At 47.7% G+C, this 14,871-nt stretch overlaps 1 protein-coding gene across 3 annotated transcripts in view; it reads right to left on the bottom strand.

Annotated features, from left to right (window-relative positions):
* Positions 1-14,871, bottom strand: part of SLC45A1 (solute carrier family 45 member 1) — a 311,140-nt gene that overhangs the window by 120,576 nt on the left and 175,693 nt on the right. The gene's annotated exons all lie outside the window — the stretch shown is intronic.

Genomic DNA, 14,871 nt, shown 5'->3' with positions numbered 1-14,871 from the left:
AGGTTTAGAAAGACATTCAATCCCGATTTAAAAATGCCAAGAGTCAGACTCCCTCACACCCTTGATACTGTTCCAGTGGTTCGTCAGCCTCACTGTTAAAGATCTGTCTCATTGTCAGTAGAAATGTATCTAGTTTGTAGGCAGTGGCTCTCGTCAGCTGGATTACAGAGATCTGTCTGACATCTTCTCCCCGGATAGCTACTTAGCTCCTGTAAGCCAGCCCCTTTAGCTTTCTCTTGGAGAAACCCGATAGGTTGAATTCAGTCTGTTTCAAGACCTCAGGTCACACTGAATGTGCAGCATGGCACTGGCAGGGGGTGCCCCATGTGACTGGGAGCTCGGAGGTGCAGCCTGGCACAGGAAACTGGTATCACACATGGTAGAAGGTTGTTGAGGAAAGGTATAGTACTGACCAGGGTGAAACATGTCAGACTGAAGTAATGGCTGACCACAGGATGGCGTGCCAATGGCACATGGGCAGTTTACTGTTTACCTAAACCCAAACATGTTTCAATAGAAATGGAATCTTGATTAACTGCCTATGGAGAGAAGAAACCTGTAGAAGTGCTTCCCCTCCCCCGGCCCCCATCTCTAACATGGGAAATGAGAAACCAACAGATTTCTGAGCCTGATTATCTCCTTCAAGCCCAACATTCCCCTGTATTTCTGACTCAGTGCAAAATGCATTTCTGCTCAGATTATCATCTATCTCCTATTACAGGATGGGATGCAATAGCACTTGATTTAATTGCAGGGCTCAGACTGCTCCCATCTCTTGTAGACACCAGACATCCAGAAAAACCTGAAAGTCCACTTCCTCTGCTTAACTTGGTCTCAGGCCTCGGCCATTAGTAAAGAGTGTTTCAGACAGGTAAAGCAGGGGATGTTGGCCGCTCCCTGTCCCAAAGTGTGTGGAGACGAAAGAGAAGCAATAAAGCGCAGAGGCATCTTATCTCTAACAATTGCTTCTCTCTCTGCGACAGGCAGGTAGACAGATGTGGCATGTGGTTGCTTTCTGAAGATAACATTGGTGCTGATCAGAGACCCAGTGCAACTGGACACAAGGATCAGCACCTCAGTGCAGGTGCTTCCCAGGTGACACAAAACAGTGGCTTCTACACTACTCTTCTTCCTTCCTCTGGCTCAGAGGAGCACGTTAGGGAGAGGAGCTTGCATGGGATGCTCTTACACTCAGCTCGTCAGTGATATGGTTTGGCCCTGGGATCCGTCAGCAGCAGGACTCGGTCAGAACAGAGGAGGAGATTTGCACAGAGCAGATTCTGGTTTGGGGAAGCACAAGTGAGCACTGAGCCGCCCTTCCATCACTCCTGCATTGTGCTCTGTGCATTCTGCCTGGCCCCCCAGGAGCCAGCTCCCACTCTTTTCCGTGCTTCACAGGAAAGCTACCAGGCCAGTCAGTGCAATTCATGTCAGAAAATCCCCCTCAAGTGACTGTGCAGCCAGTACATCTGCTGAGCTCACCTTAGTGAATGCTGGCTAAAGGTGCCATACTGTAAAATTGCAGGTGTTTGACTTCCAGAAAGCGTATGAAAGCTGGACACAGAAGACATTCAGCCTCACGAAGAGTGTTAATTGCAGGCTCTTACATTAATAAACCAAAATTTTCTGTTCTCATTCATCCCATCTTCTTCCTCCCACCCAACTGCTGGAGAGAACAGGAAATCCCTCTGTGGAAGAGTCCTTCAGTCATGAGGGCAGACTGAACAGCACATGGTGAGCTGCATGGTTCTCTCTGGTCTGACTGGCCACTGGTGCCACATTACATCGGCTATATTCTAGAGTTAAGCACCTAACAATAACCTGACCAGCCAGTTTTCTTCTTTCCCTGGGCTGGGTTTAAATTGAAGAGCCTTCCTATGTGCTTCGCTCTAGATTCAGAAAGCATCATGAAGCACAACAGTGTGCAAAGTCTCCATAGGCTTTGCCACTATGAAACTACAGCTTTTAACCATGTGCATGAACAGTCACCAAGTTCCCCTACTTCGATGGGTGGCAAGTTAGATGGGCCCGTGGTGCCCTAGTACCAGTAATATTCCTGGCCCAGGGCTGGGCTCCATCAAAACTCGCCATCTCTGCCATCTCCTGTACTACCCTGTGCATTCTCCAGTCTCATCTGCTGCCCATGGGGCTGAGGGATGCACCATGGGGAGCATGTGGGGGGGGGCAGGAGGACCAGGGGGAACCTGTTTGGAGAGGAAATGGAGGGGGGGGACAGCATCTGGAGACCCTCCCAGGAGCCACTGCTAGAAGGAGATGCCCTCAGCTAAGTGTGGCATCCCTATCCACTTCCCCACACTCTCTTTTCCACTCTATCTCCAGAGCCTGCACCCTCTACTCCCATCCACCCTCCAGCACCCAGAGCCTGTACTCTCCCTGCCCACAGCCTACAAATCCTCTCCGCCAGTCCAGAGCCTGCACCCAGCACCCAAACTCTCTCCCAAAGCTGCACCCCTCTCCCACTCAAACGCCTTCTCAGAATCTTAAACAGGTGGGGGCAAAAGGTTTGATTGGAGGAGGGGTGCAGGCTCTGGATATTCTGGGCACCATCAACATTTCTGAAAACCTGCTGATCTATTCTCTCTCCATAGCATCTTTCATAGGAGCTCTTCTGAGGGCTTCTGAATTACCTGGTGTGTATTTTGTGTCTTTCTTTCCTCCTCTTTCAGAGAGCTCTTTGGCACCAACCTGGCTGCTGCTGAGTGGCAGACAATGGCGTCAGGTGTCTAATCTTTGTGTCTGCGAAGTGACACAATGCTGTCAGAATCAATGTCTGGTTACAGACTGCCATGAGACCTAGGAGCAAATGGGTTGCCAAAGGCACAAATTCCACTCAATAGAGTAAAAATGGCGGGTCCTGTGAGACTTCCCTTTTTACAAGTACAAACCTGCATTTCGATAATGGTAGTTCGTTATCTTGTGGATCTAGGCGAACTGCTGCCCAGACATGGAGAAAACCAAAAAGAAGACATCCATCTCCTCTTAACTCACTATGTAAATCACCACAAGAGCTTGGCCTTGTTAATTACTTATGACTGCACTGACCAGAGTATGAAAGCCTGTTCCAGAATCTTCTGCAGGAAAAGCACTTTCTGTGATGAAGTTTCTCTACTATTGACTTTATTACCTCACTATACTGAAAATGTAGTAATCACTCTAAAGGTCAAGTAGACCCTCCCCACCCTTCTTTGTTGAAAACTCCACCATGCTTGGTGTAGCATCTCTTAAAGCATACTGCTTAAAACAAACAGGCGCTCAATGCGAGCCCCTTCAGGGAGAGGGAAGTGGGGCCACCTTACTCAGGTGGGAGAGATGGAGAAAGGTGAGACTCCCACTGGGGGCAGACAGCTGAGACAGTGAGTGGACTTCTTGACCATGGCCCTGTTAAACTGAATATGAACCTCACCTCGTCCCTGTACAAGAGGACAGTAGCTGCCATTACCTTGTTCATAATAGCTCTTCTTATGCAGCCTAGAATCCTTCTGCTTTCACCACAAACAGGGCTCCTAAACAAACCATGAGTAAAAGACCCACCCCCGAGTTGGTTGGCCAGTGTCTGTTTCTCCTGAGGTTCTTAAGTCCATCAACCCAAAAGTCCTTTTCACGTACCTGACCCACTCCTCTGACAGTTGCTGTCCATGATCAGTGCAGACCCAGAGTTCAGAGGTGCATCTGCAGCTTTCAGCTCTCCCTCTGGGTGAGGTAAAAAGGCAACTTCATCACTCTGCAACTTGGCACTTGCTCACTGCCTCACTCTGCAAGGCACCCTGCTGACCGCCTCCTCACTGCTCTTGCCATTCCTCTCCACATGATTGGCTGCTCATCATGCCTCTCCAGCATCACCCTGCTAGTCGCTGGTTTCTTTGGTTCACTAAGTAGAACATGATGGCTCATCTTGCATCTAGGGTATTCAAGATGTATTATCTCGAGGAAGTACAAGGTTTAGGAAAATATGAGGGTAAAGTATATAGGTTCATTTAGATGGAAGTCCGATATAACCTTGGGGAGAAACTTGGGATGAGGCCTGAGCAGGAGCGGCCCTAGGCGGAAGGTGCGATCAACGCCCCCGCCTGCTCAGCCGTCAATGGCCGTGATGTAATCACGGGGCACCGGGGCCTGCAGCGCCCTAGGCAACTGCCTAGGCTCACGGGCTGCCCCTGGGCCTGAGTATAACCTTATCCTTCATAAAGGTAGTGAATGGTGGTTCAGCTATGAGGGCTGCAATTTCCCCCACTCATCTTGCAGATGTTATTGCCACTATGAAGGCCACTTTCATGGATAAGTATTGTGGCAATGAGGTGACTAGTGGTTCAAAGGGTAGCCTGATGAGCATGTCAAGAACAAGATTTAAGTCCTACAGTGGCACTGGTGGGAGCAAGTCTGGGTGCATTTTCTGCAAACCTGTTAGGAATCTCTTCATTATCAGATGTGCAAAGAGAAAAATCATCAACTGGTGTGTGGAAAGTTGTGATCGCTTTGAGATTGACCCGAATAGAGCTGATGGAGGGGCCTGCATCACTAAGGTCCATTAAGTACTCAAGTGTGGTAGATATGGGGGTAGACGGTAGGCATGGGGGCGGTGTTTGGGTGTAAATGACGAGCGGTACACCAGTGCTGAAAGTGTTTCCATCTGTTTTGGTAGGTGTACCTTATGGAAGGATGTCGACTGTTCAGTAGGATGTGTTTGACTCTCTGAGCAGGTAAGTTCTTCATTTTGGAGCCATAGAGAAGTCATGCTGTAAGTTTCAGAGTTTTGATATTCAGGTGGTGGGTTTTGCCCTGGTGTTGAGTTAGCAGGTGTGGAACCACGGGGAGAGGGATTGGTTGGCTTACTGAAAGGTAATGTAGGTAGGGAAACAAGGGTTGTCTCAGCTTTCTCCTGGCCATCAGAATTACTGTGGCTTGGTTGGAGCGTATCTTGTTGATTACTCTGGAGAGTAGTGGGATTGGTGGGAAAGCACAGAGCAGAGGAGCCGTCAAGCAAATGGTGAAAGCATCCCCTCCAATCTCTTGCCCTGCCCTGCTCGGGAGCAGAATTTGTGGCATCAGTGATTGGCTTCTGTGGCAAAGAGATCTATAACTGGAAATACCCATTTGCGAAAAAAAATGGAAGGAGAACATTGATGTTGATCTCCCACTCGTGTTGCTCTATGAAGTGTCTGCTCAGCTTGTCGGCCCTGGTATTCTGCTGTCCTGGCATGTAAGTGGCGGTTGAAATTATGGGATTCTTGATATACCAGTTTCAAAATCTGATTGCTGTTGCACATAGTGAGCATGATCAGGCACCCCCCTGTCAATGGATGTGAAACATAGAGGCTGTGTTGTCCATGAGGACACAAATGGTTCTGCCCTTTATCAGGAGGAGGAAGTGAGTGCACGCTTTATGGATGACCCTGAGTCCAGGATGTTGATATGAAAGTGAATCTCTCATTGAGACAATCTGCCTTATACTGCTCTTCTGCCACAATGGTGATCACTACTGATACATCTGGGCAATGGAAGGGTACACTGGCCAGCAGACTGGTAGGAGAAGTCCACCAGTCCTGAGATTGTAGGACTAGCAATGGAAGTGTGAGATGCTTTGCAAGACTGTTGGCTTGGGATATAGAAGGACACCCTATAAGGTCGCATAGCGTTTTGAATCTTTGCAGTGTATACCAGTTTCGCCCTACTGTACCTTCTGCCCCTCCCCCATTTGGGGGGGTAGACTTAATGTCGCTTGCGCGCCCTTGCTATGGGTCGTTGGGGCGCTTCTCCCCGGGGGACCGGGCCCACCCTCACTCACGGGCCCCAGCCCAGGGCCCTAAGGACACGGAACAGTCTAGCTCCGGTCCAGCTGACGGGGCATCCTGCCGTAATGCGTCAGCCCACCAGCCCAACTGGGCTCTGCCCAGGTCTGCTTCTTTTCCCCGCCCCCGGCTCTCCGGCGCCGGGAGGCTCACCTTGCCTTTAGCAGACAGGCTGCCGGCGCTGCGTACCCCAGCAATCAGGAGACCAGGACCGTTGGGCTGTAGGCGCCCTCCCTGGTCCCCCACCGAACCTTTCGGTCTCGGCTTGTGGCATCCTTGGGCTCTCCACCCAGCCACCCGCCCTCTCTCTCCCCCCTCTGGTCATGGCGGCAGCATTTTTAAACATCCCGCCGCTTACGCCTGGCCTGACGTCATCAGCACGGGGGGGAGGGGGGCGGGGCTGGCGTGCTCCGACGCCATTTCCCTGATGCGCTGAGCTCCCAGGATGGGGAAACGCCTCCGCGCCATCCCTGTCCCTGCCTCCGCGCTTCTGGCTTGCCGCCGGCGCGTCGTCCGGCTCCGGCAGCCCCGGTGCGGCACGGGAACATGCCGCGCACCGCCAGGCTGCCTCCCTCCTGGTGCCAAGCAGCGCCTGCTCGGTGGGATTAGCCATGCGGGGCAATGCTGCCCCATCACACAGTGGCAGGTAGGCTTTTGATGTCACTGCCTCTAGAAGTGCCCCGATAAAGTCTATCTTTTGGGTGGGCTGCAGGGTGGACTTGTGGATAGTTATGAGGAGGCCAAGTCGAGAGAAGCATTCTCTGGAAGTGTTCATCATGGCTATAGTTTGTTGATGTGCGGGCCCTTTGATTAGGCAGTCGATGTAGGGAAAAATAATGACACTTTATCTTCTGAGAAAGGTTGTGACCACAGCTAGCATTTTGGAAAAAACTCAAGGAGCCATGGAGAGACCAAAAGGGAGGACTCAGTATTGGTAGTGATGTTGACCTACCATGAACCAGAGAACTCTCCTGTGGGCAGGATGAAAGGTTATATGAAAATATGCATCCTGAAGGTTGAGGGCTAAGAACAAATCCCCTTTGTTCAGCAAGGGTATAATAGTTGCAAGAGTCATCATTCTGAATTTGGTGATGCGGAGAAACTTGCTGTGTTTCCTGAGATCCAGAATTGGTTTTCAGCTGCCCGTTTTCTTGGCAGTCATGAAATAGTTGGAATAGAACCCTCTTCCCCGATGTCCTGAGGGAACTGGTTCTATTGATCCTAGGCTGATTAGCTTCTGTACTTCTGTTTGTAGGAGGGTGTCAGGGTGCACACCCCCACCTTGCCTCAGTGCCCCCTGACTTTCCTCATCTAGCCCCTCTCAGGGCAAGTTACAGTCTGTACGGGTTGCTCATCATTGGCATTGGGGTTATCTCTACTGCCCCGCTTACCTAGGCTGCATTGTGATCCGCCTCCGAACCCTGGGCCTTGTCTCCGGCCCCTAGCCAGGGGGAGTCTTGGCTGGCCCTCTCCCAGCCCTAGCTGGCTATCCCCAGCTGGTCTCCCTCCTGAGAGCTCCTGCTTCCTCTGCAGTAAGCCCTTCACTGGCTCTCCCCTCTAAGCAAACTGTGCTTCTCTATATAGCTTCCGGCTGGGCCCTCACTTGCCCTAACGGCTTCAGCTGGTCTCTCCAAGCCAACTGTGCTGCACTACATGGCTGCCAGCTGGGCTCTGACTAGCCCTAACAGCTTCAGCTGGCCTCTCTGTTCCCAGCCCCGGCTCAGGGCCTGAATCCTGGTCTTAAAGGGCCAGTGCAGGGCAGGCGCCCTGTCACAGAGGGGCTTGTGAGAGAGGTCCCTGAAGAGGGATGGGGTAGGAGGTTGGATAGGACAGTGTTTCTCAACCTTTTTTTATAAAGTACCCCTTTAAAAAAAAAGAAGTATAAGTACCCCCAGTACCTACAGTTTCCAGACACACAATTTTTTTTTCTACTATTGCAACACATTTGTTTAAACAACTTAATTGTACCTGGACAGGTGATGAAATTTTTGGGTGTAAAAAGTTCAAAAATAATAAAGCGCAGTAAAATTTAAAACAAATTCAGTTTTCTCCAAATTTCAGTTGTGTTGACGTACCCCCCCCAGACTTCTCTTGAGTTCCCCTAAGGATACTCAGACCTCTAGTTGAGAAACACTGGGATAGGAGGTATAGAAAGCCCAATCAGATAATCTCAAGGACCCACTTGTCCGTAGTGATGAGGGCCCATTGTTGGTAAAAGGGTCTCAGGTGGTGATGGAAGATGACATTTGGATGCACTGGATCTATGGGGTGGTTGCTCAGACCCCCGACCTAAAACTTCAAATCTCCTGTTTCATAGAATCATAGAGCTAGAAGAGACCTCAGGAGATCGTCAACTCCAGCCCCCTGCCCAATTCAGGACCAATCCCAACTAAATCAACCCAGCCAGGGCTTTGTCAAGCCGAGATTTAAAAACCTTTAGGGATGGAGATTCCAGCACCTCCCTAGGGAACACATTCCAGTACTTCACCACCCTCCTAGTGAAATAGTTTTTCCTAATGTCCATCCTAGACCTCTCCCACTGTAACTTGAGATCACTGCTTCTTGTTCTGCCATCCGTCACTACTGTGAACCAGCCTCTCTCCATCCTCTTTGGAACCTCCCTTCAGGAAATTGAAGGCTGCTATCAAATCCCCCCTCACTCTTCTCTTCTGCAGACTAAACAAACCCAAATCCCTCAGTCTCTCCTTATAGGTCATGCGCTCCAGCCGCCTAATCAGTTTGGTCACCCTCCACTGGACCCTCTCCAATGCGTCCACATCCTTTCTGTAGTGGGGGGCCCAGAACTGGACACAATACTCCGGGTATTTGTGTGTTTGTGTGAAGTGGGTTGAGTGTTAGAGGACTGGTTATGCTAAGTCGTCCTTCTGTGGGAACATTGCTTGGGCCTACTATTGTATGGCCTCTGTTGTTATCTGTAGTAGTTCGAGTCCCTTGGTCTTTGGTAAGAGATATATTTGCATCTTTTGTTAAGTGGGGTGTACATCTCTAAAGTACGCAGTGTGGTACGAGAGTCCTTCATTGAGTGTAGCACCTCATCCGTCTTTGTGGTGAACAGTTGGTTTCTATCAAAGGGGAGGTCCTCCATCTTAGATTGTAATTCTTTTGGGACTCCGGTAGCCATGATGCTCTGCACATTAATACTGCTGTAGCTGCAGCCTTGGTTGCTGTATCCATTGCAGGCTGAAGAGCAATTTTTGCTTTGGATTGTCCATCCTTGATAATGGACTGGAAGTGTGGTATCTTATTTTCAGGAAGATCCTGTACCAGATCTTGTAGTCTAGCATAACTGGCATGATCATAGTTAGCCAGAAGGGCTGTGTAATTCGATATCCTGAACTGGAGGGTAGCGGAGGAGTATACTTTCTGGCCAAAGATATCTAGTTGTTTATGAAACAAAAAACAGGACTATGTAGCACTTTAAAGACTAACAAGATGGTTTATTAGGCGATGAGCTTTCGTGGGCCAGACCCACTTCCTCAGATCAAATAATGGAAGAAAATTGTCACAACCATATATACCAAAGGATACAATTTAAAAAAAATGAACACATATGAAAAGGACAAATCAAATTTCAGCACAGAAGGGGGTGTGGGGGAGGTAAATGTCTGTGAGCTAATGATATTAGAGGTGATAATTGGGGAAGCTATCTTTGTAATGGGTAAGATAATTAGCATCTTTATTCAAACTTAGGTGTAAAGTGTCGAATTTAAGCATGAATGACAGTTCAGAGGACAAACGTCTCAGACACTTCGCCAAAACAGATATTAGACAGATCACAAAGAAAAAACAGTTTCTTGCCATTTCAACCAGAAAGGACATTGTCTCAACGACTTGATTACCTGCATCTAGCCCATGAAAGCTCATCACCAAATAAACTATCTTGTTAGTCTTTAAAGTGCTACATAGTCTTGTTTTTTGTTTCAGCTACACCAGACTAACACGGCTACATTTCTAGTTGTTTAAGTTCTTTGTCCTGAGGTGTAGATTTGAATTGAGGGTATTTAGATTTGTGATTAACAGAGTCTACAACTAGTGAATTTGGATGGGGATGTGAAAAGAGAAAGTCCATGCCTTTTGTTGGACAAAATATTTTCTATCCACCCTACAGTTGGTTGGAGGGGATAGAGGCTAGGGTTTGCCATAAGACATCAGATGGTTCCAAGACAGCTTCATTGATGGATAACACTATCTTTGAGGATGCCGTCGGTTGCAATATCGTGAGTAATTTGTATTGTTTGTCTTGCACCTAGAATCATAGGACTGGAAGGGACCTCGAGAGGTCATCGAGTCCAGCCCCCCGCCCTCAAGGCAGGACCAAGCTCCGTCTACACCACCCCTGACAGATGTCTATCTAACCTGTTCTTAAATATCTCCAGAGAGGGAGATTCCACCACCTCCCTTGGCAATTTATTCCAATATTTGACCACCCTGACAGTTAGGAATTTTTTCCTAATGTCCAATCTAAACCTCCCCTGCTGCACTTTAAGCCCATTACTCCTTGTCCTGTCCTCAGAAACCAAGAGGAACAAATTTTCTCCTTCCTCCTTGTGACACCCTTTTAGATATTTGAAAACCGCTATCATATCCCCCCTTAATCTTCTTTTTTCCAAACTAAACAAGCCCAGTTCACAAAGCCTGGCTTCATAGGTCATGTTCTCTAAACCTTTAATCATTCTTGTCGCTCTTCTCTGTACCCTTTCGAATTTCTCCACATCTTTCTTGAAATGTGGCGCCCAGAACTGGACACAGTACTCCAGCTGAGGCCTAACTAGTGCAGAGTAGAGCGGCAGAATGACTTCACGAGTTTTGCTTACAACACACCTGTTGATACAACCTAGAATCATATTTGCTTTTTTTGCAACAGCATCACACTGTTGACTCATATTCAACTTGTGGTCCACTATGACCCCTAGATCCCTTTCCGCCATGCTCCTTCCTAGACAGTCGCTTCCCATCTTGTATGTATGGAACTGATTGTTCCTTCCTAAGTGGAGCACTTTGCATTTCTCTTTATTAAACCTCATCCTGTTTACCTCTGACCATTTCTCTAACTTGCTAAGGTCATTTTGAATTATGTCCCTATCCTCCAAAGAAGTTGTAACCCCACCCAGTTTGGTAGCAGCTGCAAACTTAATAAGCGTACTCTCTATCCCAATATCTACATCATTGATGAAGATATTGAATAGTACGGGTCCCAAAACAGACCCTTGAGGAACTCCACTTGCTATCCCTTTCCAGCAGGATTTAGAACCGTTAACAACAACTCTCTGACTACGGTTATCCAGCCAATTATGCACCCACCTTATCGTGGCCCTATCTAAGTTATATTTGCCTAGTTTATCAATAAGAATATCATGCGAGACCGTATCAAATGCCTTACTAAAGTCTAGGTATATGACATCCACCGCTTCTCCCTTATCCACAAGGCTTGTTATCTTATCAAAGAAAGCTATCAGATTAGTTTGGCATGACTTGTTCTTCACAAACCCATGCTGGCTATTCCCTATCACTTTATTACCTTCCAAGTGTTTGCATATGATTTCCTTAATTACCTGCTCTATTATCTTCCCTGGGACAGACGTTAAACTGACCCGTCTGTAGTTTCCTGGGTTGTTCTTATTCCCTTTTATAGATGGGCACAATATTTGCCCTTTTCCAGTCTTCTGGAATCTCCCCTGTCTGCCATGATTTTTCAAAGATCATAGCTAAAGGCTCAGATACCTCCTCTATCAGCTCCTTGAGTATCCTGGGATGCATTTCATCAGGACCTGGTGACTTGCTGACATCTAACTTTCCTAAGTGATTTTTAACTTGTTCTTTGTGTATCCTATCTTCTAAACTTACCCTCTCTCTGCTTGTATTCACTACGTTAGGCACACCTCCAGACTTCTCGGTGAAGACTGAAACAAAGAAGTCATTGAGCATCTCCGCCATTTCCAAGTTCCCTGTTACTGCTTCTCCCTCCTCACTAAGCAGTGGGCCTAACCTGTCCTTGGTCTTCCTCTTGCTTTTAATGTATTTATAAAAGGTCTTCTTGTTTCCCTTTATGCCTGTAGCTAGTTTGATCTCATTTTGTGCCTTTGCCTTTCTAATCTTGCCCCTGCATTCCCGTGTTGCTTGCCTATATTCATCCTTTGTTATTTGTCCTAGTTTCCATTTTTTATATGAGTCTTTTTATTTTGAGATCATGCAAGATCTCCTTGTTAAGCCAAGCTGGTCTTTTGCCATATTTTCTATCTTTCCTACACAGCGGAATTGTTTGCTTTTGGGCCCTTAACAACGTCCCTTTGAAATACTTCCAACTCTCCTCAGTTGTTTTTCCCTTCAGGCTTGCTTCCCATGGGACCTTACCTACAAGTTCTCTGAGCATATCAAAATCTGCCTTCCTGAAATCCATTACCTCAATTGTGCTGGTCTCCCTTCTACCTTTCCTTAAGATCATGAACTCTATTATTTCATGATCACTGTCCCCCATACTGTCTTCCACTTTCAAGTTCTCAACTAGTTCCTCCCTATTTGTTAAAACCAAATCCAGAACAGCTTCTCCTCTGGTAGCTTTTTCAACCTTCTGAAACAGAAAGTTGTCTCCAATGCAGTCCAGAAACTTATTGGATAGCCTGTGCCCCGCTGTGTTAGTTTCCCAACATATGTCTGGATAGTTGAAGTCCCCCATCACCACCAAATCTTGGGCTTTGGATAGTTTTGTTAATTGTTTAAAAAAGGCCTCATCCACCTGGCTAGGCGGCCTGTAGTAGACTCCTAGCATGATATCACCCTCGTTTTTTACTCCTTTTAGCTTAACCCAGAGACTCTCTACACGGCTATCTCCTACGTTCATCTCCACTTCAGTCCAAGTGTGTACATTTTTAATATACAAGGCAACCCCTCCTCCCTTTTTACACTGTCTGTCCTTCCTGAGCAAGCCGTACCCTTCCATACCAACATTCCAATCATGCGACCCATCCCACCAGGTTTCTGTAATACCAATGATATCATAGTTGTATTTATTGGTTAGCAATTCCAGTTCTTCCTGCTTATTACCCATACTTCTCGCAATTGTATATAGGCATCTAAGATACTGATTTGATCTTGCCTCCCTGTTGTGCCCTGACCCTCCTTTCTCCTTGCCATTATAGGCCGTAGTCTCCCCCCATTTCCAACCCATCTCCCAGTCCCGCACATTCAGCACTTACCTGTGGGCTTTGCTCACCTGCCCCCGTCAAACCTCTTGGAGTGTAATATCCTGTGATAGAGCCACTCATTTAAATAATTCTTGAAGTTGTTTCAGGTCATCTGCCGATGGAGCGGGCAATACCTGGAAAACTGCTACATCTAATTTCGCCAAACCATGCAGTACTGGTGAAGAACTTGTGAATCTCCTTGTGTTATTACTGAGGGCGGGTGAAATGGTGAGGAATGCACTGATGTAGCCGGGGTGGCATAGCAGGTGGTGTATTTCATGAACAGGAATGGGAGGAGCACAGTCAATATCTGTGCCATGGCTCCCAGAGATGCTGCTAAGGCTGAATGTGTTTTGGAGGATGCATCCACAGCTGGTTAAGCCACAGGAGTTGTGGCAGTTATTAAGAGGATGGATCTCGAATGAAGCCACTAATCACGATGGGGATGAATGACAAGATGAGAAACTACTCTGCTGCCCACTGCCCTGTTCAGTTCGCAGTGACAGTGGTATAGGAGAGTGAGGGGCCCTTTCTGCCATTTGCCTTTACAGGCTAGTATGAGGTGAAACTGGGGAGCATGGTAAACTGGCTCCCTGTACCAGCAGTGTACCCGACCGTGGGGATTTTTGTAAATGGCGCGTCTTCCTAGAAACTTTCTTGTGCTCTGGTGCCTCATCGCATTTGAGTTCCAGCTGCCTGGGAGCAGCTTGTTCAGGCAGTGCTGGGGCGGTGGTGGCATGTGTGGCTTTGTCAGCACCAGTGGATTAGTGGCACTGGTGGGTGCCGAGCGCTTTGATTCTGACTCAGCACTTCTGGCTAATGTAGATTTATGTTTCTCCACGGTGCCGGAGACTGACAGCACCGGGGAATGGAAGGCTCAGGGCAGCACAGGCAGCAATCATGCCAGGGAAGCCTGTGACACTTCTGAGCCCCAATGGGGTGATGAGCTAGCCCTGTCATTGGCCTTTGGTTGCCCGTGTGTGTTCTGGGACTTATCCTCTCCATGGTTGAAGGGATTTCTCCCTAGGAGGATCTTCAGATGCATTTTGTGGTATTTTCTTGCTCTGGCTGTCATGTTTAAACAATGCGGGCACTCCTGTGCTGCGTGACTTTCACTCAGACATTTCATACAGGATGCATGTCCATCCAAAACTGGTATTGAATCCCGACACAAGTCACAGTTCTTAAAGCCAGGAGAGCCCAGCATGTTGAAAAAGGAAAAACAGCTACCATGGCATTTTTTTTTAACTGAAGGATTGACTGAAAACTATTATGAATTGACTAAACTTAGCAACTATTACTAAACCAACTATATTATCTGTTTGTGTTCTGTCAGAAAGGAGAGCACTGCTATGACTCCGTCTTCAGCCAAAGATGGTACAAAAGGAACTGAGGGAAGTTTGCACTATGTGCGCATCTAACAGACAAGAACAATGCAAGACGGCGAGTGCACAGGCGCAGTGCGAGTGGCATTGCTAGGCAAAAATCTCCAATCAGCAGTGTGAGAATACACCAAGACCTGAGTGGAGCACCCACAGGAACACCACTCGAGGGAGAACAAAGAAGCTCCTAATGAAGCCTAATTAGCTCTATCTGTGAAGAGGGGGAGAGGAGGTAGGTAATGTTGGGATTTTGTGGTTCCCAGAGAGTCAGGTGCTGGGCAGAATCAAGGGTCTTCAATTCAATTCAATAAGACTTTATTCAATGTGCACAAAGGGAGAGCCCCTGGTACTAAAATCAGCCAGAGCCCCTCGAGCAATGAGCCCCTCCCCTTGCTGTTTTATAGCACATGGCAGTTACAGGTTACATAACAAACTTCTAAACCAATCAGATTCAACCTTTTCATATATGGCTTTGTTTGT

The sequence above is a fragment of the Pelodiscus sinensis genome, chromosome 23 (assembly GCF_049634645.1).
Source record: "Pelodiscus sinensis isolate JC-2024 chromosome 23, ASM4963464v1, whole genome shotgun sequence".
NCBI classification, from domain to species: Eukaryota; Metazoa; Chordata; order Testudines; family Trionychidae; genus Pelodiscus; species Pelodiscus sinensis.
The sequence above is the reverse complement of the archived record's forward strand: the minus strand, read 5'-3'. Positions and strand labels throughout refer to the sequence as shown.